The 25,067-nt window shown below is 36.3% G+C and overlaps 1 long non-coding RNA gene across 1 annotated transcript; it reads right to left on the minus strand.

The window, feature by feature from the left end:
• Positions 1 to 13,631: 13,631 nt before the first annotated feature.
• Positions 13,632 to 15,764, minus strand: LOC108731636 (uncharacterized). The gene is made up of 3 exons (XR_001937030.1): positions 15,271 to 15,764; positions 14,226 to 14,353; positions 13,632 to 13,881 (listed from the first exon to the last, which is right to left on the minus strand). It is a non-coding gene; the product is annotated as an uncharacterized lncRNA (long non-coding RNA).
• Positions 15,765 to 25,067: the final 9,303 nt, after the last annotated feature.

A 25,067-nucleotide genomic window follows, 5' to 3' on the forward strand; every position in this document is an offset into this window, starting at 1 on the left:
TGACTACGTTTACACGGCTTGATTTACGCCGAAGTTACAACGTCGATGTTATGAAACTGGCCAATCATAGCTATTCCTCAGAAGAATGGAACGATTGTGATTGGCCAGTTTCATAATATCGATGTTATAACTTCGGCGTAAATGGTTCCGTGTAAACGTAATCAATAATTCTATGTTCTTAAGCCGGTCTCACCTTGAAAAACTTCTAGAAACGATGTAATACTACTTCCGCTGCGCGACAAAAGTTGGATTGAGTTCAACTTTTATCGCGCAATGGAAATTATATATCTATTACTTTCGAGCAAGCAAGACGTTGATTGGCTATCGCGCCAACTTCCGCAGCGCGGCAAGCGTTGCGTTTTGTATGCAGCCATTATTCCCACTCGCCGTGAATAAAGGAGCGTTGAACAGACAATCCAAAAAATTAACCAATCAAAAGATACTTCGAATTATTTGGCCAATCAAGTGGACCATAGCCAGTCAGCATTTTCGCACGAATCGACGAAGTGGGGGGTTTTCGCCAGAGAAGCTTCGCTGCATGAAATTGTACCTTAAGGCCAATATTACATGCGTCCGTTTTTTGTCGTACGACGAATTTTTCAAGCGTGTCAGAGATATGCATTTTTCGTTGATATCCAATTTTTTCCAACATTTATTGCCCATAATGGTCGACGTTTAACATCACGCGGAAATATTTTCATTACATAACTTTTCGCTGCAGAATTAGTGCAAAATGAGGTTGCACACCCAATTTGCAATTATTTTTATTAATCTTCTAATAAGTCGTACTAATCTTCATAAACAGAAAAATGTATTACGACTCACGAGAAACTATCAAGGTTAAAAAAAATTTCGAAATTGAAATCGTAAGAAAAATTTTTTATTATTCTCGATAAACTCCACCTCATAAACACGTATTAATGCGTATACTTTAATCCTGGAAAGGGATTTTCGAATCTGTGAAAGAGAAAAAAGTATTTGTTATACAAAAATTACGATTTAGTCGGTAATACAGACGGCTTTAGGATTCCCTTAACCGTAATTTCAGCATAAAGAAATTCTTTGACTAGAGGTCTCCACAGTCTCTCCTGTTGAGTCGATACCGGCTGCTTCACTAATCACTTCATTTCGATATCTGCCACGAGATGGTGCGCTATGAATCTCATTTAAATTTCTTCAGGCACGCGCGGCACGCGTATGGCGTTTGCGTCGAATTAGTCTTATATGTATAATTTTAGAAGGATATCGTTCAGATAATCGTGCAAATTTCTCGTGCTTGAAAAGAAGATAGAAATTAGAGAAAATAAGAGAAAAATATATATAAACGATATCTATAATTATAAAAACAATTATTATACAATTATATCGATAAAAACAATTATAAGATTTATTCAAATTTAAATTTTTGAAACTTGGACTTTACAGGATTCCATATACGTTTTCGTGTTAGCTTCTCTCTCTCTCTCTCTCTCTCTCTCGCAATCACTTATAAAAAATACCGAAATATCTCATTTATTATATTATCTCATTTATTATTTATTATATTAAAATATCACTGTAAGTGCATCCTCATTTGACAGAAATGATAGAAATGATTTATATATTATATATGAACACACATTATATACTTACGATTATTATAACAACAACAGTTACAAATGATATATCTACATTTCATGCCATGAGTCTTTTTAAAATGATGAAAAACCGAGAATGCGTTAGCTTACATTTTACGGACGCTATGTTAGACTAGGGAAGAGGAATGTACGAAAATATCTATTGGTCTAGGACTCGAAGACCTTCGAGTGGTGCATGCGGGGTCGTTTGATCTGGATGCGGGGCGTCGGGACGCAAGGTTACAGCGGTCGTCGGGTCAGCAACACCACGGCCGTCCCTCCCGCTTTTCCCTTTCCACCCTGACCGCCATCCCTCGCCTCTCCCACCGCCGTCGCCACGCTCGATGTACGTCTGCCCTTCCTTTCTAACCCTCCTCTTCATCGAGGATGAACGACAGAGAGAGAGAGAGAAAGAGAGAGAGCTGCCGCCCTTCCACCTATCTCCCTCGTTGTCCTCTATTTGTCCTCACTCACTAGTACCAGGGCGTGCCATCTTTGTGAATTTAGCGAGATTTTTAATAATAGTTATTGCGACAAGGAATCATCCTTGTTTCCACAATACTTCTTCCCGATATATTTAAGAAGAGGAAAAGCGTCACGACTGTACGATTGTTTGCAATTTGATAAATAACTGTACTCAAGTAATAAACATTTCTACGTCTCTAGTCTATATCTCTTTTCAAAGTTGTTTTTAACACTTTATTAAAGGAATTATCTTTGCAAGAAAATATTAATTTTCCACTAATGACTTTTAAATTAACGATTCGTAATAAAAAATTTTTATGGTATTTTTCAACTTGTTTTTGCAATGGAAATTAATTATACTTGTGAGAGAAAAAAAATTAAAGAAGAAAAGAGAGGGAGAGAGAGAGAGAGAGAGAGAGAGATTTATAATTGAGGAATTATAATGGCTACAATTATGAAAATTATGAAACAGTTATCGCTATCGATGTCATCATGATAAAACGCAACAGTCAGCGTCATCCCTTCAATGTCGTCGCATTATTTTTTTTATAATGCTGCCCTTCCATCGCGATATTTTACCACCGCTTGCACAGACCAATGCGGTAGTCGAGTCGCTTGCAAACATCCCGGTAGAGGGGGTGTCTGGGTCACCCCCTTTCATGTTAGTCTGTCTGTCTGGCTGGCTACTTTCCTGGGGTTCGCAACCCCTGCTTGCCAAACGTTATACGAACCATGACACTGAAATGCACCGATTGTTTATGCACACAAAGTCTCGCGCATAATAAATATTTCGCATTCCCCGTCTCGTTAAATAATTCGATTTTGCAAAGTAATTAAATTCTCCGACGCTCTCTTCGTTAAAAAAAAAAGCTATTTTAATTTCGATTCTGTCACGATTATGGTACATAAATGCTTCTTTCTAGCTACGTACATATTTAATATATTAGTGACTCTTTTACGTATTATAATAAATATATGCTTTGTTAATAATCATTAATTTCAAAGAGAACGAAAGGGAAATCCGATGCAGAATTGATCACTTTCATACTAATGCGGGCAATCACCTTGCACTCTCTCTAACAACATCTATTAATTCTAATTAATGGAGAAAGTGTAAAGAGCAATTTTAACATGTTATGCTGCAGAGTATCACGATGGCTTTGGATTCTGATTACTTTTAATGTTTCACGTAACATCATGTATATTGATGTCATTAATATGTAAATATTGATACATGTTACGCTCATAATTGTTTGCTAGAAAAGTAATGTTTGTTTTCGGTGAAATGAACAATGTTGTACAAATTTTTGAATCCTTTATTAAATAAATTCATCTTTTTTTTTTTACAGAATGTTTCTAATGAATTTTAATGATTCTTGATAACTCCTGATAGTAATTTTTTATAACTTTAACTGCCAGAATATCGAGCATCCTGATGTATCTTTTAACATGAGTCATTATTTCATTTATTATTATTATTATTATTGTTATTGTTGTTGTTATTATTATTATGTTTGCGTTAAGCAATCAGCTGTGTGGACAAGTCAGCCGATATGAAAAGTCAATACTAGGATTTTAACATTTAAAAATCGATCTCTGCGACAACAAGTCATTTAAAAAGCTCTAATCGAGATCGACGAGTCGCAATAATATGCGACTTGTCTTGATTGTGTGATAAATATTTTTAAGATTTTCTGTGATTCGTGATGTTAGTATTAAAGATTTTTCTCTTTTCTTTGCAATTAATATGTTTTATTTGCACGTGTGTGCTGCAGTAGCAAGTGATTCTCAGACGATGTTTATAATTTTAATAAAATATATATATATAGTTAACTCTGTATAGATATAATTATATAGAATTAATTTAAATAAGAATAATAAAATAAATTTAACGATAATAACATCGAGATTTAAAATACTAATAATCGATCAATATTCAAAACTAAGAACATAGAAAACTTTAAAATCGGAATAGCTATCACATATGAAACAGTTAAATAATTGTATATTAGTTTTAAAATAGAAATATATGAATTTTCAATTTTAATTTTAATTTTAATTTCTCAATTTGATTGCTATTTATGAAATACAAAAATAAGTAGGACTTTATGCGTCGCCGGACAAAACACAGTAAATTTTTTTTTACGAATGGATAAACGATATATCGCGTTTATCGTGCTTGGGCGGTGCAACGGTTTATCAAGCAGACAGGGTTTTGCACCCTCGTTCCATCGACTGTAGTATAGGGTTCTAGAAGCAGCTACAGCTATCCGGTGGAGGGAGAATCGTCTACTGGAGGGGGTGTCTGGGTCAATCCCCTCCAGTCTGGGGGTTCGCAAAACCAAACGCATTTCCCGGGGTTCGCAAATCCATGCGCGCGCGGCATTACGATTGGAAGTCCCATGACACATTTTCGATCGTCAGCAATGTTCTATCGAAAACGTGATTTGATACCAATAAAAGATACTTTTAAATTAAATCATATATTATTGCATTTCTATAATGCACTTGCTTGCAAGACCTGACAGGTTCTCTTAATGAAAACATTTTTCTATCAATCAAAATATATAAAGTATTCTTAGATAAAAGACAAATATGATTCATAACTGATTTCATATATATAAGTGTTAAGATAGAAAAAATACTAAGATCTAAATTGCACCAACGTTACTTTGACTTTAAGCAAGACTTAAAACTCTCTATGTCTAGTTTTAAAGCGAAAGAGAGATAAAAACAGTGAATTTTAAGCTTTGCTTAAAGCCAAAGTAACGTTGGTGTTGCAATCGGGTCTAAACTCTCTATATAAGAAGGAAATAATATCAATAGAGAGAGAGAGACATTAATCAAAAAAAACTATATCGGGCCTTCGAGATTCCGCATGTCAGCAAATTGATTGACTATAATTAATGTTAATCGGTACAACATATTTTAATATCGATTACACTTTTTTCAGTTAATCTTTTGCTATTCATTTCTCGTTCGGTCATTGCACGTTCTTTCTTTTTTTTTTTAGGAAAATGCATAACATGCTTGCACTGGCCAAGTAGTGGTCGCGCATCTACATACGCGCATAATGCACGTGCTCGGGGAAGAAGACATACGCATTGCAAGTAATAAAACTCGACGAAAATGAGTCGACGAGCATAAAAGTGGCACAATTGGTTCAGTGGGGCGGTGCCCCTGCGGCCTTGGCTCGGGACAGTGAACCCCGTGGCCATGCGAAACGCGTGCAGCCACGAGTGCTGCACACGGTGTCCCATGCACTCCACCTCCCTCCGCCCCCGACACCACATCGTGCACTCCTCTTCCCTCCCTCTTTCTCTTCGACGTGATGCGGACTTTTTCCCTTCCTCCGTCCCCCGCGCTGCACCCATTTTGCACATATGCAACGTCCACTCTCGGACGTTTCACTCGCCGTAATGCTTTCAGGGCCGGGTAAAATAACAGTTCGGCTATATAGGTATTGGCCCGTATTCCCGCTAAACGTAGTAAATAGTCGTCTGATCAATTTTTAGCCTTACACCTTGCCGGTCTTGGTTAATTTTTATCGCTCGACTTTGAAGTAGCTCCAGATTCATACGTTATGTATTACTCCAACTAATCTTTTAATATTATTGGTAACACGGATGAACAAGTTCACCTTTTCTTCTTGTTAGACTGTACCTATTTTATCACAAGATGAAAAGACATTCTGTTGAATAGAGGCGCAAACATTCCTAGACCTTTAATATTGACGTGATATAATTTTATCTTTTATTACCCAAACAAGAACCGGGGGATACAATCAACGATGAATTTCATTAAATAATAATTCTCTTCATTAGATAAAAATTCTGATTTTGTCTTCGTGTTAAAATATAGAATAAAGAATTATTCGCGAAATCTAAACGGAAGATCAGGTCGAACAGATTGTTGGAGATTGGAAATTAATATATAACAAATATATCTCGATCAGAGGAACATTAGCCATCCCTGGAAGCTGGCAGGCACGTACGCACGACGCGCCTGGATGCGTGTATGCGTTGCCACGCTCTACAAAGCCGACGAGCGAGCTAGCGGAGAACATTCACCCTGACTGGTGCATCGGCCCTTCGCAGCGTTTCTCAAATGTAAGCAAAACCATCAATTGACGTCCGAGGTCTCTAGGTAAGGTCGCCAAAGTCACGAGCTCGGCACCTGACTATATATCGACTACCACTTGCTGCGATTAAGTATCCAAATTTTCAAAAGCGTCTGAGATACATATGACAGGAACTAGAGAGCATTATAAAAAAAACTCTTATTTAATGGTGACCGTTGATTCTCTTTACATTTTTTTTTTCCTAAAATCAAACATCTAAGTAACTTTAAAGATTTATTATAGAACAGGGAACTCAATGAACCTCAGTCGCGTGGAAGTAAAATTCGTGAAAGCTAGGATTTCTGAGATTAGGGTCCGAGATCCAACAATAAGAGTTATTCGTTTAAAAATACTCATGCATGATATAGGACGACTAGAGGCGAATAGAGATTTTCTGACCACGTCCGATAGACTGTATCAATATCCATTTGGCGAACACTGGTCGCCGTCGAGCGGCATCCCTTAGAGATAATCGGCGAACGTCTCTCGCTTCGTGGCCCTGCATTTCTTCCTCCGCTGTTCTCCTCGCTTCTTCGGTCGGCTTCGTCCGGTCTTTCTCCCGGCTTTCTCCGTCTTGCCCTTACGCAGCTGTTCGCGCGCGCGGCGCGCGTCTTCGCGCAGCGCGTTGGGCATTGCACTCGACGGCGCTTCTCGAGGGCGGTCTCGCGGGTTGATGCACGCGGAATGCAGCCGAAGGCGGCCGACGTGCACCGGGGACGACCGAAGTGGGCTACCAGCGTCGCGCTTGCAGCTGCAACGGTCATCTCGGGTTCGATGCACTCGTACGCCCAGGCTCTGTGCATGCACGATTCTGCACGAATGACTCAGCCGGCCCGGCGCACGAGGAATACGACCTTGACCCGGCTGCACATAGGTGCATCGCACCTTCGCGCTGATACCAAGATCGAAATATGTCGCCACTCGTGAATCTCGTGTACCGCAAATTTTGTATATTCTATTTTTATTTCTTATGGTTTATTGCTATCTCTCGCGAACGTCAAAAACTTTCACTATTAATTGCACACATCGCGCGATACAATTAAATATTTAACTCACAACGTAGTGGTAGATACAGTTGCGAAAGTATCCTTCGTTGCGCACTAGATCTATTTAATCGTCGTGTAAACAAAGATATAACGCATTATTCTCGCGTTATCATGAGAGAAGCTAACGCGGCTCGTGTGACCTTCGCAGGAGGCGGATGAACGATGAACAACAACGTCCACATTATAAACATTGCAAAAGAACAGTACATTACAAAGAAATATTAAAAGTCACTGCGCGATATATGATACGATACATAAATACGAGTGGGTTAACGTATCACGAACTTTAATTAATTTTTATTTTTATTGTTTTCCGTGTCAAAAAGATATTCTGAATGCTGATAACGCGTATCCTTCCGCGGCTAAAGGATTCGCATTAATGTACTTAATTTACGTTTGTGCATAGTTCAAAGTGTGTTGTCCCCAACGGCCGAGTTCAACGACTGCTGGAGACAAAGACTGAAGGTCCTTATATATACATATATAAAATATATTTTTTTTAGTCAATACACGACAATGGCACATAAATATATGTGGCTTAATGTACATATATGAACTCAATTTTTTCTGTATGTATATATGTATATACTTATGGTATATACATATATGTGTATGTGTATGTATGTGATATGTAAAACACACACACACAAGTATATACATATGTACATACAGAAAAAATTGAGTTGTCATGTATATATATGTATCATATAATATATATATATATATATATAAGGTGTATGTGTGTGTGTGTTACCTCTCTTCTCAGGATATCTTTATAGAACACACAGTGTCATCGACACGCCACAGGGTGTATCCATTGTAAAGGTCAACGCATCTATTGTGGATAACCTTATTGACCATCGCGCCCGTCGATCACGGCATATTTAATTCGTTTTCACAGGCAACATGTTCATGCATTTCAATTGAGATTATAATGCTTAATGCACAGTACAATGTTCGTATTTGGATTATCCTACACAGGCAGTTAAAACAGCTCTTAAAAATCTCTCAGAAGTGTTATTTTCTATAAAGTTGAGACACAAAACAAAATTCAAAATTGATTTCAATGATATCATATTTTGTGAATACTTTGCTTTGTATATCATAAATTCTGAGGATTTTGTAATTGACTGATTTATAAATTTCGATATTGTATGTTTTTGAAACGTGATACGATTTATTTGCGATACGAAGTCCTTTTTGAAGATACGTCAAAATATTTTTAAATTGTCGCATAGACGTTATAAATATAAAATTTATGCCACTATGCATAGCATTGGGTGAAAGATCTTCTCTTTGAGTTTCTATTTCAACTACTACTTCGGTTTCCTGTATATGTCGCCATCGCACGTTGTCGCATCTGAAAGAAGGTTATCGGCACACATCGTCAGTATCTTTTCTTTTAGTTTTTTTTTCCGTAAGTGTATTTATATATATCAGTGAGGGGGAGGGGGGATGTATTTCGGTCCATGGAAGTTGCAGCCACTACGCGATGGCGACGCGCTTTTAACCTTGAACTGATGAACGAAAGCAACCACGATTGGACTGCGATGTCCTGAGTTATTTCTGGAACGTCACCCTGGAGGACGATGCATCTCGCGTCGTTGATGCGTTTCGTGTGTTTTCGTCTATAACTATTCCGTCGCACGTTTTCTTTTATCGAGCACGATATGCCTAGGAGGGTTTTTAAAATACGCGGAATATTCAATGATTCTTGATACAATAAAAATAATAAACTTAAAAATGCGGAAATAATTGTTATGTATCATTGAAAATGACTTGAATAAAGCCAAAACGTATGATTTTTTGAATACAATTATAAAGTAAATATGTACATTCTTTGGAAATCTTTTGAGCTCTAATTATCGTGCCGTTATCCTCGTTAAATATCGCTTTTTAATTTGTCCTTTATTGAATAAAAATAGTAACAGATTTATCGATCTCTCTTGTGGAACATAATTCGAATTTTCATTTTGTATACACAAACACAACACAAAGTAAATAAAGACTGAATAGATAAATAAGTATAAACAATATTTGATCGGCTATCATATTTTGCAACATTATGTATTATAATCTTATTAATTTATTCTGTATTAAAAATTAATGTTTTTTTTTCATTGAGATTATTTAATTACAATTTAATTAAATTGTGACCTTCCGTTAGTTGTTAATTGATGATAAAAAGTTATGAGAGAGAAACACGGTTCATGTTTATAGAATTATATAGAGTATTGTATCAAGGAGTCGGCCGTCTTATCGTTCAAACATTTTTGTGGTCGCGCATTCTACTGTCCGAGTATCTACGTTGGAGACGCAAACAGTGAGATTCCTCCAAGGGTGCACGACCTGGCTGGCTAGATACCGCAGTTTAACTTTGCTCACGCTGTCTTTGTTCATGAGAACGACACCCTTTGTGTGTTTGTCTTCTTAGTCGATCTCCCTTTCTTTCCTCCTGATCAATTTTTGCAAAGGCAAATTGTAATATAATCCACTGAAAATGATGATCAAGAAATGTAATGATCAAAACATTCAAAGATCCGCAAGATCTAAAAATCCGCAAAATTTAATAAATAATTACTATGGATCAAAACTTGTAGGCCCCATGAAACATTTTTTTTAAATATGCTGATTGATCTAATATCACTTTTATTCATAATGTTTAAGAAACTCCAATTCTATTTTTTTATGGTTTTCAAGTTTCATTTTAATCTCGAATATTAAAATATAAAAAATTTATAGTAGATTGATTAAAAATTTACAATTTCAAGACACAGAAGTGGATTTTTGAACGTTCAATCGTGAGCTTAAAAGCTATGGCACATAAAAAGAAACGTAAAGCAGTAAGACATATAGGTACTAAGCAAATCGGCAAATCGGTCAAAATAGAGAACGTAAGATAATAACGTAAGTATCAGTAGCAAATCCAAAAAATGTAGATATGTTTATTAATTACGTCTTATTTCTTAAATTTTTTATGTATTGTATCCTTAAGAGCCATGGCATAAAAAACTTAAGCAGTAAAACATGAATAGGAAACATACTGAATTTGCTATTGCTTACATCATGGTCTGCCGGCCTCTACCGTGATTGGCCAATTCGCTTACTGCTTACGTTTTGCTGCTTAAGTTTTTTTGTATGCCATGGACCTAAGAACGTGAGAATCGAAAGAAAAGTTTAATTTTTCTATTGCAACATCGTTTTTCGCGTGTTATTAATGAGTTATGATTTATGCGGCGCCAATGCGGAAAAACATTCGTCGACAACGTTTACGATAGAGGCTGATTTCATTTTGGAACAAGGGCATTGGTGCCATCGCGAATGCCGCAGTGTAGTACCGCAGCATCCACTGAACACCAAGAAGAGTCGTCGCGGTTCTTGGCACGGCTGCAAGAGAGTTGAACGCACCGTCTAATTTTACATTCATCCATGCGACAATATTTTCCTAGGTCTAGAGCAAATACCATGTCTCTCCAGATGTTTTCGATCAAGTATATAAAATCATCATTTATGCCAAGTGTTTGTCCACATCGATAGAAATTGTTCACGATATAATGTTAATTTTTAAAAACAAAAGTATATCCTTTTCTATACGTGGATAGGCAGGGACCATTAAAAGCGAAGGAAATGCGTGATCAAATGGGGTACTTGTGCGCAATTGCATACCTACGTATCTTTGCATCTTTTGGCTACAGCTACACGACTCTCCCCACCGGAGAAATGAAGGCGGGGTTTGTCGAGTATGAAGACGAATGCGAGCTTTTGAATATCATTATCTTTGTTTTAGTCCCGCGCGTCATTGCATTCTAGAGAATAATTTTCCTACGCGCAGCTTATATTCACATCGCATCATACTTTCTCATCTTTCTTTCGTATGAAGAAATCGCTTTAAATTATAATGCAGCAATTAATACAAATCACGATTAAATCAATTCGTAAGAAGAGATATATATTTATATATAATTTAATAAAAAAAAGATGAAGGAAATCTGTTAAATATTTACGCGGTTGCAAATTAGGTAATAAACATTTCCTTCATTTGATTTTAAAAAGCTTAATCGTTTGAAAAGGCTAACAGAAGATTTAGCGATGCACTCGACATTTGTCATCGCGTCGACCATCGCGTAGTCTCGTCGCGTCGTCTCGCTTGTACAATCGGGGCCGACAGAGGCTTCGTCAGAGGTGGAAGTCGTCTCCCCACGCGGCCGAGAGCCCTCGTCTGGCTTCTGGAAGGAGGTTGTAGGGTAGGGAAGGTAGGAGGTTGAGGTCGTCGGCGCTCACGGGAACGAGGCATTGACCTCCAGTGAGTTAGGATGTCTGCTGGTATTGATTCGTCGGCGATGCAGCGCGGACTCGGGGGCGGCGAAACGGGAATACGGGAATACCGGGACGCCGCGCCGGGCAGGACGAACGGGAGGTAAAACGAGAGGAAGCTGACGCCTCGGAGGGACGACATTCGGTGGCGGAAGGGAACCTGGAGATCTGGAGGACCAAGGGGTTGGCGTCGTCGGAGGGTGGCAAAGCTCCCCGGACCAAGAGAGCTAGCGGTGAGGAACGGAGAGAGAAAAAGGGTGCAACGTACTGGGGCAAACTTTCCTCTCGCTCTTCCTTAGCCATAACTCCCTCGTTGCCCGACTAGCATGAGCAAAAAGGACCGCGAGCTCGCAGACAGGGCGGTTGCCAACCTGGAAGACCCATTAACCCTTTGAGCTGAGTTCCCTTCAACATTTTTTTTTAAGGATCTTTAGACTAAACTTTTAAAAGCTTACTTGTGTGATAGTGCTTTGATAAAGTAACTAGCGATATTTTTCTGAAGACCTTAAATTATCTACTTATGAAAAGAAACAACAATAGTGAATAGTGGGCCTATTATTCAGTCGAATATGTTTTATACCCTATTATATTTGTCAAAATTTTATCCATTTTAGTCTATGATAATAAATAAAGTTATCAAATAAAACGATTGAATACTCAATCGTTTCTTTAAAGTACACGTTAACAAACGTTAATAGCCGGGTGCAACTTATTCGGTATACGCGACAGGGTAGAGGCAGCTTGCGAGGAAGTTGTGCAACGAGAGGGAATATCGGTGGGGTGCCCGGGCACAGAGGACGAAATTCTGCAGACAGGATGGCGGCACTAGGGCGAACTTTCGCTCTCTCGCACTACAGTGCCACTATGCCATTGCCACGTCCTACGTTAGACTATTCGACTGTTCAAAGTAATTAAGGGCTGATAAAAGTACATTCCAGCGAGAAATGATTGATGATGATGATGATGATGATAACGATGATGTCAAACACCGATACCATATAATTTCGCTGGTAATTAGATATCGATTTCCGTCTAACGATCATTTCTCGCTGGGATATATTTTACAAAAATTAAAATTTTATAAATATTTTAACTCGTTATTATAATGTTGAGAGGAAACTCTTATTATTTAAAAGTTATAAAACGTGAAAAAATATAATATTACTTCCAAGTCTGCATACGAAGTCAACTTTTTATTTTTATTCATTAAATATACACTAAATATATTTAATAAAATATGTAATTAATAATAAAATAAAATATATGCTTTATTTATAAAAGTAAATGTAATATTACAAGTTTATATAAATTGAATCTCTTTGCGCAATTTTAAAATTTTAAATGAATATTTTGTAAGGAATACTAAAATGGTAAAATTATTGAATTGTATAATACATATTTAAATTATAATATATTATTAATATATTTTCTATATCATAATCAATAATATACGAACTTAATTTTCTTCGTTTATTTTTAAGGTATAAAAGTTTTAATCGAGTAGATTTGCAGATCAGATATTATTTTGATGATAACAAAATAACGATGCATGCAATGTTCGTTTCGCGTGCACATACGATGTTCGGGGGCTTTGGCCAGCTGCTGGTGTACACAGTCACGAGGTCATTAAGCTTCAGGGGCATTGGCCAACAGTAGCCATTTTCGAATGTATTTTCTTAACTGTTTAATGAAAACTTTTAATGACTTTTACTGCATGTAAAATAAATTTATTATGCATTCCAAAGAATTTAATTGAATTTACAAGAAGAGTTCTAAGTAAAAATACCATATTTTTTCATTCACAGATAATTATGTGATATAATGTTTCTTCATTTTCCTTTGACAGTATAAAAGATAAATGTTGTAAATTTTACAAAGTTCTTGTACATTTTATACGCGAAAAATAATGATTGATTTAATGCGAATTTAATTTCGAATAAAATAATTAATATAAGGATTAAAATAATACGAACAATACGTCAGAAAATTTTATAAAACTTAGTCGACAGTGATTAAGGGCTACGTAATGTATTCTTTCGAAAGTTGAATACAATGATGCTTCCCACGCATTGCTCATATAATCCTACGCTTCTTCCTGCCGTTACAACAAGGCGTCGATTCGCGGTCATGGCTTATTCCAGACAATCCGTCTAGACAGACACCCTCCAAAAACCTACCATCTTTTCCCTTTAGCCCCAGGCTTCACCAGCTACGTCTTCGTGGATGCATTCGCATATGTATACATCGACCCTTCGTCGTTGAGTATAGCTCCCTATCTTATTGTCACTACATTATTATTCGATTTCCGAAAAATTCCCAACTAAGATAAAATTGAAAATGTACAAGTGTTCTTTGCCATCGAATTTTTTTTTATCTATGAAAGATATTACCAAAGGTTTAAGATATTATCCTATTACAGAAATAATAACTTTCAATGGAATTTCATAATGAATGTAATGAAAAAATACAAATTGTCAGTATTGATTACTGTATGATTGCACATAATCAAATATTTCTCAAGAATCTTAATATTTATTCTTCATACAGTATTTTAAAGAAATAAATAAGAGATAAAATAGTTTTATTACTAACACTGAAACAACTACTATTACTATAGGTCAAATATTATCGGAGTTAATGTGCAATCATAATGTGCTGGCTCACCGAAAAGATAACGGATTCTTTATAACAAAGTATACGGCTTCTTTTTATAGAATGTGTCTTGTTTCCTTTTTCATTTCTTATTCTTCTTGATTATACTGGCAATTCGCCATTTCTCTAATATAAAATGCCTAAAAGCGATATAGAAACAAATTTTTTTTTTCCACTAAGCTCTTTAATTCCTTAAGCCTTAATTAATGCGTAATTGACTTAGGAGAAAAGGAGAGAAATATCGAGGACGACGAGAGAAAGAAAGACGAGAGAGGAGGATAGTGTAGGGTCGAACATTCGAATGGTACTATTCGTGCAAAAGCCTCGGCCGCGTTTCTATGTGAGGGTGCAGACAGGAAGGGGTGAGCACCCCTCGACGTCTGGCGCATAGGCGTAGTGTACCACGTATACAATCGGGTAGTGACCGGGTCAATGATACCCAACGAGAATAAACTTTTTTCTACACCTGTCGATTCGTACTACGAACACAGGTGCACTACCCTGAAGGAAAATCTAAATATCCAGCTATTGCGAAACATGTTTATTTTCTAAGATTAAATACAATTTGTGTTTTTAATAATCTACGAAGTATTAATAATCCTGAAAATTATTTTTATAGAAATACTTTCGCTATGTGTAAAATTTTAAAAATAAAACAGATTTTTTATAAGTTTCAGCTTTTAGGCTTGAGCTGACCATAAGATAGAACTCTATGTATTTTAAATTAGATTCTCTTACGATATGTTGATGTCAATTTAATTTTGTAAAATTCTTGTAAATTATTCTATTAATTATAGTATAGTTTATTTGTCTTTAGCTATAAATATAATGTTAAATGCAACGCTTGATCAATTTAATGGATTGATCTATCGCGTACTTCTCTCTCTCTCTCTCTCTCTTCCTTCCTTTGTCTTTCCCCCTTCTTCTTCTTCTTTTTTTACTCCATTTAAGTATAACGTATTCTGAATCAATTGACTAAAAGCATCGGTATTCTATCAAAATTTGAACATATCTACAAACGAATCTTCTCGACCCTGTTCTCAAGCAAAGTCCGCACCAAAGGGTGTCTCCGGTAAATAGAGGGGGTTCACGTCTAGGTGAGGTCCGCCGTTGCGCGCGCATCCGCGATGCAGCGGAGGTCATCCACCTGAAAGGTCGGGGTCACACTCTTGGTCGTCGCCGTTTGTGAGAGAGAGAGTCGACAGGAGGGTAGACAGGGGAAGTTATATCCGCGCGGGGGTGGCTGTTGCGCGCGATCGGTGGGCATGTGTATGTGTGGACCTGGTTATCGCCATAGCAACCCCCGCGTGCAGTCAAGGCTATACTGCGAGCTCTTTTTGCGAGACTCTGTGTAGCACATTGTGCGCCGTCGTCTCGTGCCATGCGTTCGATGGGAGGTGAGGGAGGTAGAGCGACAATAGCGATTCCTAAAACGTCGGATCACCCTTGACGAGACTTCCATTCGCGACAAGAATCCGGTCACGTCATCATCAAAGCGTCACGCTAAACCCATGAATGCATTTGTTTTCTGACAAAATTTCCATCGCAAACGCCAGAGCGACCTTAATCAATTAAATTTTGACACTTATTAATATACCATTCATTGACATTTATATTTGATGATAAACGTCAACTATATTGCCACATCGTATTGTCTTTTTTTCAGCCAACTACTTTTATAACGTAAATAATTAGTCAAATAAATGGTTGCAATTTTAATACCGGATTTCAAGCCAATTATTACCGGCTGTTATACAATGCAGTCAACAGTATGACGATTTGCGTATGTAATTTTCGACGAATTAGTTGCTACGTTATCAACCATGATATCTGGAAAAAATATCAAAACTGAAGGGAACATGAGGGTAAAATTACATCGACTTTCTGTCACGAGGGATCGATTCATCGTCGTGGCGATGCATTCACTGTCGGTGAATATGCTATTCGTGTGCAGGATATTCCTCAGGAAGTAATGATAAGAATTATCTCAATTATTTTAAAATGTAATAATAAATTCAATCTTTTAAAAAATGTACATACGTACACACATAATTTCTGCACGGAAGTAAATTTTTTCTTTATCGAAATTTTTACATATTCTATTTTCCGTATTTATGTATCTCAAAAATTAAAATTAATGTAAAAAATCCGTCATACTTTTAAATAATTTTGAAATTACTTCAACATCTGCATTTCCGCCAGCAGATTATCATTTTTCGATTCTAAAGTAAATGTTCGCTACATCGTTGTTTTTGCAGACAATCCCGTGCAGCTAGTCGATAAGAAGTTCAATGTCAAAGTCGGAATGTGATATCACGCGATTTGGAAAAGTATAATTATGTTAACATTGCAACGCGTCATTTTGTGGTAGGTCGGGACTTAATACAAAACTCCGCCTTCATATTCTTTGTAATATTCTGAAGTTAGATATATGAAACTTTTATCAGCGGGAAATTACATTCAATAATTAACAAGACGTTCAATTTAATGTTTAGCATTTTAAATATATATATATATACATATATATATATTTACATGTATCTTAGCTCACAATAATATCTTTTAGCATTCTTCTCTCAGTAAATAAATAAAAGTTACAATATTAATACTTAATGCCAGACGGCATATAGATAAATTCATTTCAAGATCAGATATATAGAAATTTATGGAACACCGTATTATCTGGAATATAGAAATAAATTCCTATGCGCCAGCTCGTGTAACTTCTTCGTAGTACACCGTCTATCGTTACGGTAAAGGCAAACTTGTACGAACTTATCGATTCGGCTAAAAGTACGTATAAAGATTGCACTCTCTATGTGCCGTGAATATCTTTTAAATCTGAACTGTGTAGCAAATAAGTCGCACTTGCGTCGTAATTGTCACCGTCCATGAGATACTTGCTACTTAAGACAGATGAAGGCCACAAGGTTAAGGAAATAAAAACATTGATACGAAATGCATCCATGTCTGCAGATATGATATCAGTCGAACCGTCCTCTAACTGTCCGCATGCTCCGTCTCAATGTTAACGCAAATTATCGCAGGTGATACGACATAGCTTACACCGACGTCTACACGGCGCGGCACAGCGCGATGGTTTCGTAATCGCGCCACCCAGCTATTTATTTTTCCCGTTAACGTCTACATCATCTCATGTCTCGGAGTTGACTTGTTCCTAGGTTATATCTTAATCGTCGTTATGAATTTGCATCTCGACCGATGACGCACAAGTGCTGCAAAAAAATCATATCTGCGTGGAGATGTCTTGAAAGATGCACGATTAAATTAAAAGTTCTTAAAATCACTGGATTATGGTGTATTCTTTGCATATCGTAAATAATTGTATTTCACACACACACACACACACACACACACACACACACACACACACACACACACACACACACACACACACACACACACACACACACACACACACACATGTATTTAGTGTACAAGGAATATGTATTGATGCTATTAAATCTCATTAAATCTGGAGAAGACAGTTTGTGTCAGGTCATGGTTTGCTACCTTTAGTCAAAAAGTTTATCGAGCTTTTAACGACATACTTTCCTTGTATTAATCATATTTCATCATTGCACAAATTAAACTCGACGTGTCTTATCGTTAAGTGTGTGTTGAAAATATATCTTATCTATTTAATTTATATAATCGCTTAATTCGATTTAATACTGGGTCAAACAGGATTTAAACTGATTATTAAAATTTATTTTAGTAAAGTTCAATTACGTAAATGAATATATCTGTAAGCTTAAAAAAAGTGCTTTCAACAATTCCTTTGATAGCAGGTTTGTTTCTGTAATGTAAAACGATTTATCAAATTAATGATTAAACGAACCGTTTAATCATTAAAAAAATAACAAATGTTTATATATATAATACAGTTATTTTTGTGTTAATTTTGATTTAAAGATAAATCTTTCATGTTTTCTCAAATTATGATACTCGTGTAGAAAAAGATACTTTCTATTGCGATTTACTCTGATACCGAGAATAGACCAGATATGTATCGTAAACAAGTAATCATAGCGAAAGCAGTGACTACTTTTTTTTTCTTAATATGTACCTATATTCTTAATATGTAATAAGGCATACTGAGATATTTATTCAGAAATCGGAAGATTACTTTTTGTATCGCGATCAACATCATATTTGAAGAAAATTGGATGAATTTTGTTATTAATGATATAAATCGCCAAAAACCAGATAACCTTCCAGACACCAACCCTGACTTTATTGACGCTTTATCGCGAAGAAATTTATCGTGCTCGCTTTTTTATCAGTTTCAAAATTTTATTTTGAAAGTAAAACTGCTTTTAGTAAAATTCATGAACCTACCAAAAAGTTTATAAATGATAATAAATTGTCAAACAATATTTCGTTTTTACTAGTCCAAAAAAGATTCGAACATTATACTGATTAAAATGGTTGCATTAATTGGAATTCTGATTGAAAATGGACAAATTTAATCAAAATTTTCTGGTTGAATCTATTATAATTCTGGTTGCGGTAACCAGAATTTTCTGATTTAATTATTTTTAACCAAAATTTTTTCTCATTATATGAATTTTCAAATCGAACTCTCGATCAATTGAAGGGATAAAGGGTAATTTTATCCAAATTGGCCACATGTAAATGATTCGTTGTCTACAGAAAGAGCTGGCCTAGTAGGGCCCACAACGAGCTAGGTCGCTAACTCTAAGGGCCCTGAACAAAGACCGGTTCTCATATGAAGGTCACTAGTTCAATGGCGTCCATATGCACGCGGCGAGCTCCTTCCCGAAGGCCGTTTCACTTTCGTCGAAGGCGACCAAAAACCGTTTCGGTCGGCAGCAACTGTACATGTCTCTCTCAATCTCTCCTACCTCCTCTCCCTGCCCGACGTCTTGCCATGGTTTACCACGATGCCGATCCACTTGCACTTTCGGCCAGGTTCAAGGTTGTGTGTGCGTTCGTGTGTGTATGTGTGAGGGGGGGGAGAGGAGAGAGAGAGAGAGAGAGAGAAAGAGAGCAAGATGGATAATTCATTCGTTTTGAACTGAGCTGACCCGTGCAAAGGAGAAAGCGTCATGTGTGTGTGCGTAGAAGTAGGTCATAGGATCACATATGTCACACATTCGCAGCTATAGGTAATCTTTTTAGGTATAATGAAGAATTATTTGGCTAAATAAAATTAAATTAAAAATTAGAATCAATGCCAATCAGCATAATTAATATTAACGTTATACGTTTTTAATAAATTTATTTCTTCTTGATGTTTCTCAAAATGACTTTTAGATTGTTAAACTCTGGTATTAAGCACATGTTGAATTTTTGGATTTTGTAATCAATCGAATTTTACGTCAGTATTCATATTATGTTATTTTAGATTATTTAAGACTGTCTTAAATAATTTCTTAAAATGTTAATACGACTCTCAGAAATATGATTGCGTGCCAACTACTTTCGGATTTGTAACACAATCAAACTGAAATAATAATTTTCCAAATTAAATTAAATCATTAATTTGATGTGTGCTATTAGCATCTTAAAATCTGTAACGAACTTATCGTAAAAAATATTATCTCAGCCGAAATTATTCTTAATTTTATTTATAATTATTCATAAGTATTCTTCTTCGGAAAAACGTTTAGTTACGCGTCTCTTACTAGCGGCGGTATAAGATGAATACGTCGTCACTATGAAATTTTGTTAAACAAACAAATTTATGCAAGCAAAAAGTTTGGTTATTATAATATTTTATTTGTATATGATAACATAATTTTTTATTAATACAAACATATTATAAATTCAATTAACAAAATCGTTTAATTAAACAATTTTGTTTGAACAGAATTTTTTATCAGTATAATTGTCATTTGGATACACAGTCGAAATAATGCGCGGATACGCAACAAGTGGCCGTCTTAAAAGGCGACAAATATCTCAACAATCAGGCTTAAACCTGTATTTTATAGTCTTAGTTTCTATCTATAATACTTTATTAACAACAAGAAAATCTCATGTCATAAACAGAACAATTGAAAAATCAGTATTTGAGACAGATATCGGGAATCGAATCCGAAACATTTCGAGAGACGTAAATACGAACCAATTGTTTTCGCTGAAACAATTGATGGCTGCAAATGCCTAGTCTCAAGATTTGGAAATTATTTCCCAGCATTTCTACTGTAAAATGTGTTTCAATCAATAAAACTTCTGTTCCATCACTTTATAAATACTTACTTAATAATAAAAATAGAATAGATACATATATACATCGATATTATAAACCTATATAAAATGTATAAATTGTATTTTGACTATTAAAATTAATATCAAATTTAAAATAGAAAATCTAAATCATTTGAATGTGATATTGTGCTTTCGTAAAGGAATAACATCATAATTTTCTATCAAATACGTTATCATACTTCGCTGACATTTGCTTAATTAAAGAAAAAGTAGCGTAAAGAAACCGTGACCGCTTTCAGCTAAGACAAACGCAATATTATTGATTCAATTACAAATTAAATATAATCTGCTATTTTCCGAATAAGAGAGAGATTATTGGTAATTATATTATAGATGTTCATAATCCATTCTTATTTTAAGACTGTCTTAAGTAATATCTTAAAATGCTAATACAGTTCCCTGATTAGTTTATGAAATTTTAAGCCTGTATTTAAAACAGTCTTAAATATTTAAATCGACTATGAATACCGGCCTATGATTGGCTTATGATTCTTAAGATTGTACTTAAATAAAATCCCGAGTCGAAATTTTAGTCCTACTTTGAATCTCTTTCAACCTCAATTAAACCTTATATAAACCTGTTTTGATACCTGTACAATCAAATAGGGCCTTTTTTAATATTACTTAATCTACAGCTTCTATTTAGAAAACTTCTTTTGAATCTAAAAATAGGAAATCTTGCAATAATTGCCATTTACAAATTTAACGTAGGAGCTCAATTCATTAGATTAGAACCTATTATAAATCTCTAGAGACTACTATGTCATCTTTAGAGTCTACATACCCTAAAACTACATGCCCTAAAACTAAGGTTCAAAGTAGAAGCAAAATTTTGACTCAGGATGATTGTAAATATAAGAATGAACTATGAATATCGGCCTTAGAATCGTACAGTCTTCACGCATGCTTCGTGCATCTGTTTGAATTTAAGACGCAGCAAATGGCACAGATCGGAGATGTTGTTTAGTACAGAACGTGCTGGTTTCTCCTCCAGTTTAGTCTTGGTGAGTGATAGCGATGAAAGTCAAAGCTGGTTTGTCATGATTCGTGCAAGGAGAAACAAAGTTTCACTTTCTTGAGCGGCTCTCACATTCGCTCTCGACGTTCGCTGGCCTCGTGACGACTTTTCATGGACCCCCGTTGATCGCGATCCGGTTTCTAAAACTCTCGCCGATACGATTCGCTTTCGTTGGGTGATCGCCATCGGCGTTTTTTAACAGAGAACGAAAGTGGAGAATGACCTGGACAAGGACTTTAATTGAAGTATATTCTTCAATATCAAAACGATGAAAACGTAAGTTTAAACATCTCATTTAATATCATCCAACATTTTTGAACTTTGATTTTATTGTAGGTCTGTGTGAACCAAAATGTGATAATTTAAAAAATAAAATATTTATCGAGAAATAAGAAGAAAAAGCTTATACTTTGAAGCTATTTTTGGATATTAAAATAATAAAATATTATTGCTTATTTAGAGTGGACTTTAACTGTTTAATGAATATTGCTGCCATTCACTGAATATCGTTAATACGTTCCAGAATATTGCAAGGAGCAAGGACAGATCGAAAGACTGGTTCAAGTTCATATAGCTGCGGGGCTTCAGTAGAGGTTCAAGGCTACTGGAGAAAGTCTTCCTTGTTCATAGCATCAATATATAGGTTTATAATACTTGATAATATATGCATTTGTTGCATTTGTAATATTTTGTATATTCTATGCAAAATATTAAAATGTAAGATAAGAAAGAGTAGAGGCTACACATTAATAAAGACTGCAACTAAGTTATCTTATTTTTCTATTTATAATCTCTGCATAATGTGACTATTTAACATCTAGCAAGAAAAAGAAATATTTTTAAAATATAAAACTGCAGCCTATTAGTTTATGAGCTCGTATCGCAGGATTAAGAAATAACATGGAAGGAAATTTTAAAAATAATTAAAAAACGTGATTCTAAATCTAATCCTTTCCTTTTTCTACTATATTCCACATTCTCCATTTCTCTCTTTTTTCTTCCTCCGCACTCTCTCTCTCTCTCTCTCTCCTTCATCATTTTTTTAAAATTTCACTATTTCTCTCTTTGTTCAATTTCTGGTTCATTATTCTATCTTTTTTACCTATTTGTCTTCGTCTATATATCTATTTATCGATCCATGTGAATACATACATAATACATATTATAGATAAATAAACGTTTTAATGTTTTATATATATATATATATATATATATTTATAATCTTAGGTGAGACACACATACACAGAATTATCCACCTACGACTATCTTTTTCTGGTATACGGTAACCATCCCTTTTCTTCATTGAATCCCTCGACTCTCCAGTCGTCGTTCTTTCTCTATTTTAACTCATGCGTGTTACAACGCGCGTCTTGTCCCTAACCTAATCCAACAGAGTCGCGCTGAGCCACACCACGATGGCGCGTTCAGACCGGTTTGATGATTCAGGTTCATCTAGATCTAAACAACTACGAACCTGGTCACGTAATACGCTACCCGCGATTCTCTCTCCTCACATACCTACGACAATGACATGGTACTTATGTACTTCCTCGTGAGAATAGTTTTGAAATGTCGCACGAGAGGAGAGTCACGGCTGGCGGATTTGGGCTCGCCTTGAACTTGATATTTGCATCAAAAAGAACTCCCCTTTTGTTGACCGGAATTTACAGCTAGCTATATACAACGGCGATTGATTTAAGGCAAGTGTCTGGTCATCGTCTGGGACGATTTTTAATTATCCGTTGTTTCAATTCTATTATTTATACATTTTATTTAGCTTTATTGTGTATCATTTGTACCTGATGATCTCAAATTGGAATTTGAATGAACAATAGCAAATCAGTCTGGGATGTTTTTAAATTTATGAATCGCGTACATATATCCGTAGATAAACATCCGTCATAGTCCTCGTTAAAATTAAAGATGTTTCCTTCCTCAGTACGCACATTATATCGTCGTATTCACATTCGCTCATTCTTTGCGAGAGTCCAAATTGGATGACTCGTGTCGTTAGACAAGAAGCAAGGATAGTAAAAATTTCATCGATCCTACTCAAAGAGACCTTGACCTTCGTCGGGCCGATCTAGAACGTGCGGTGAATTTACCATCTAGAGAGATTCTCGGTCGAAATTCAGAAGGGTTTAATGCTCACACCATTCTACTTATTATGTCCCATTCTTCTGCGGTGCGACTCGAGGGGGACCCGTCTTAGAAATTACGGCTCGTCCTAAGAATACAGAGACACGACGGATGTCGCTGCACGATGCATGTCCGGTTTAGTTCACAGTGACGAAAAGTGGAATCGAGCATTAGGTACGTTTAACCCTTTAGTGGCTCCTTCGAAGCATGCTCAGTTTCAGCGTGAATCTTTTATGCTGAGTTTCGCGGTGGTTAAGAAGCGGATCTCGTTTTAACCCTAAAATACGATACGCAACCAACGTCCATGTACACGAGTGCATGCAAATTTGATTACTTCAACTTACATTTGACTTGTTATTTCTATTTAAGCATTCTGCATTGTTGCTGAGAGAGATTAATTTTTTCTTATTATTTTTCAGCACATCAACCCTTTTGCTAAGTCCGTCTCCGAACCTGAGTTGTACTTATATGCATGTAATTACAATACGTGCAATTATAAAAATTTATATTAAGCTAAAATCACATACTTAATCAATTAAATGTATAATACGAATACAAACATATGAATCCCCGAAATTAATAGATGTAGGGTAAAAAATAGTCGCGAATGATTGGGAACGTTCTTCGCTAGATACGCCATTGCAACGAGATAGATGGATGGTTATAGAGAGTGCGTCGAAGCGGGATGCGGGGGCTGATCGATAAAAGCAGCGTCGGGTTCACAAGCCTCATTCAAGGACAAGGCCATGTGATAGCAGACGCGCAACCGCGGCGCGCACTGAACCACCCCTGCCTATCGCTGGCTCAGGGGCGGATTAACGCGCAACACGGCCCTTCGCGTTGATGCAACAAAGAATTTACTCCCGCTACCTATTACGATTAACGAAAATATCTGAATATAGACATTTAAAGACATTCCTAATGACGTTTCTGAAAAATGATTGACGAGTGTTATCTATGTTCCCTATATATATTGACATAATTATCTAAATAACTATATAGGGTATCTCTGTTCGTCAAAAGTTATAATTTTGTACTTTAATTCCGTTAATAACTGTTAAGTGCATCACGTAGAAGCAATCGTTCGGCGTGCGAAGAAAGCGTATCTAATAGCAAAGGGTTGTATCCGAGGGTCGCGTCTTTCGCGCGTACGGAAGGAAGAGAAGCTCAAGTGGCGGAGCGCGAGAAGTGCGGCAAGAAAAGGAGGCGGACGAAGGGCGAAGTCTCTCCCGGAGGGTCTGGTGTGTGGGGTCGTATCGCGGACAAGCCAGCCGCTTTTATATATACACGCGCACCGGATAGCACCGAGCACGCCGGCACATCGGACGCTATAGGTCGAGAGCGTGCACGCTTTTGCTTGCCGGCGGCTATAGGCTGCCCGTAAAGATGGGAAAGAGAGGGCGAGGAAGAGCGAAAGAGAGGAGACCGGATCGGGAGAG

Source organism: Mycetomoellerius zeteki, unplaced genomic scaffold (assembly GCF_001594055.1).
Source record: "Mycetomoellerius zeteki isolate Tzet28-1 unplaced genomic scaffold, Tzet1.0 scaffold135, whole genome shotgun sequence".
In the NCBI taxonomy this organism is placed as follows: Eukaryota; Metazoa; Arthropoda; class Insecta; order Hymenoptera; family Formicidae; genus Mycetomoellerius; species Mycetomoellerius zeteki.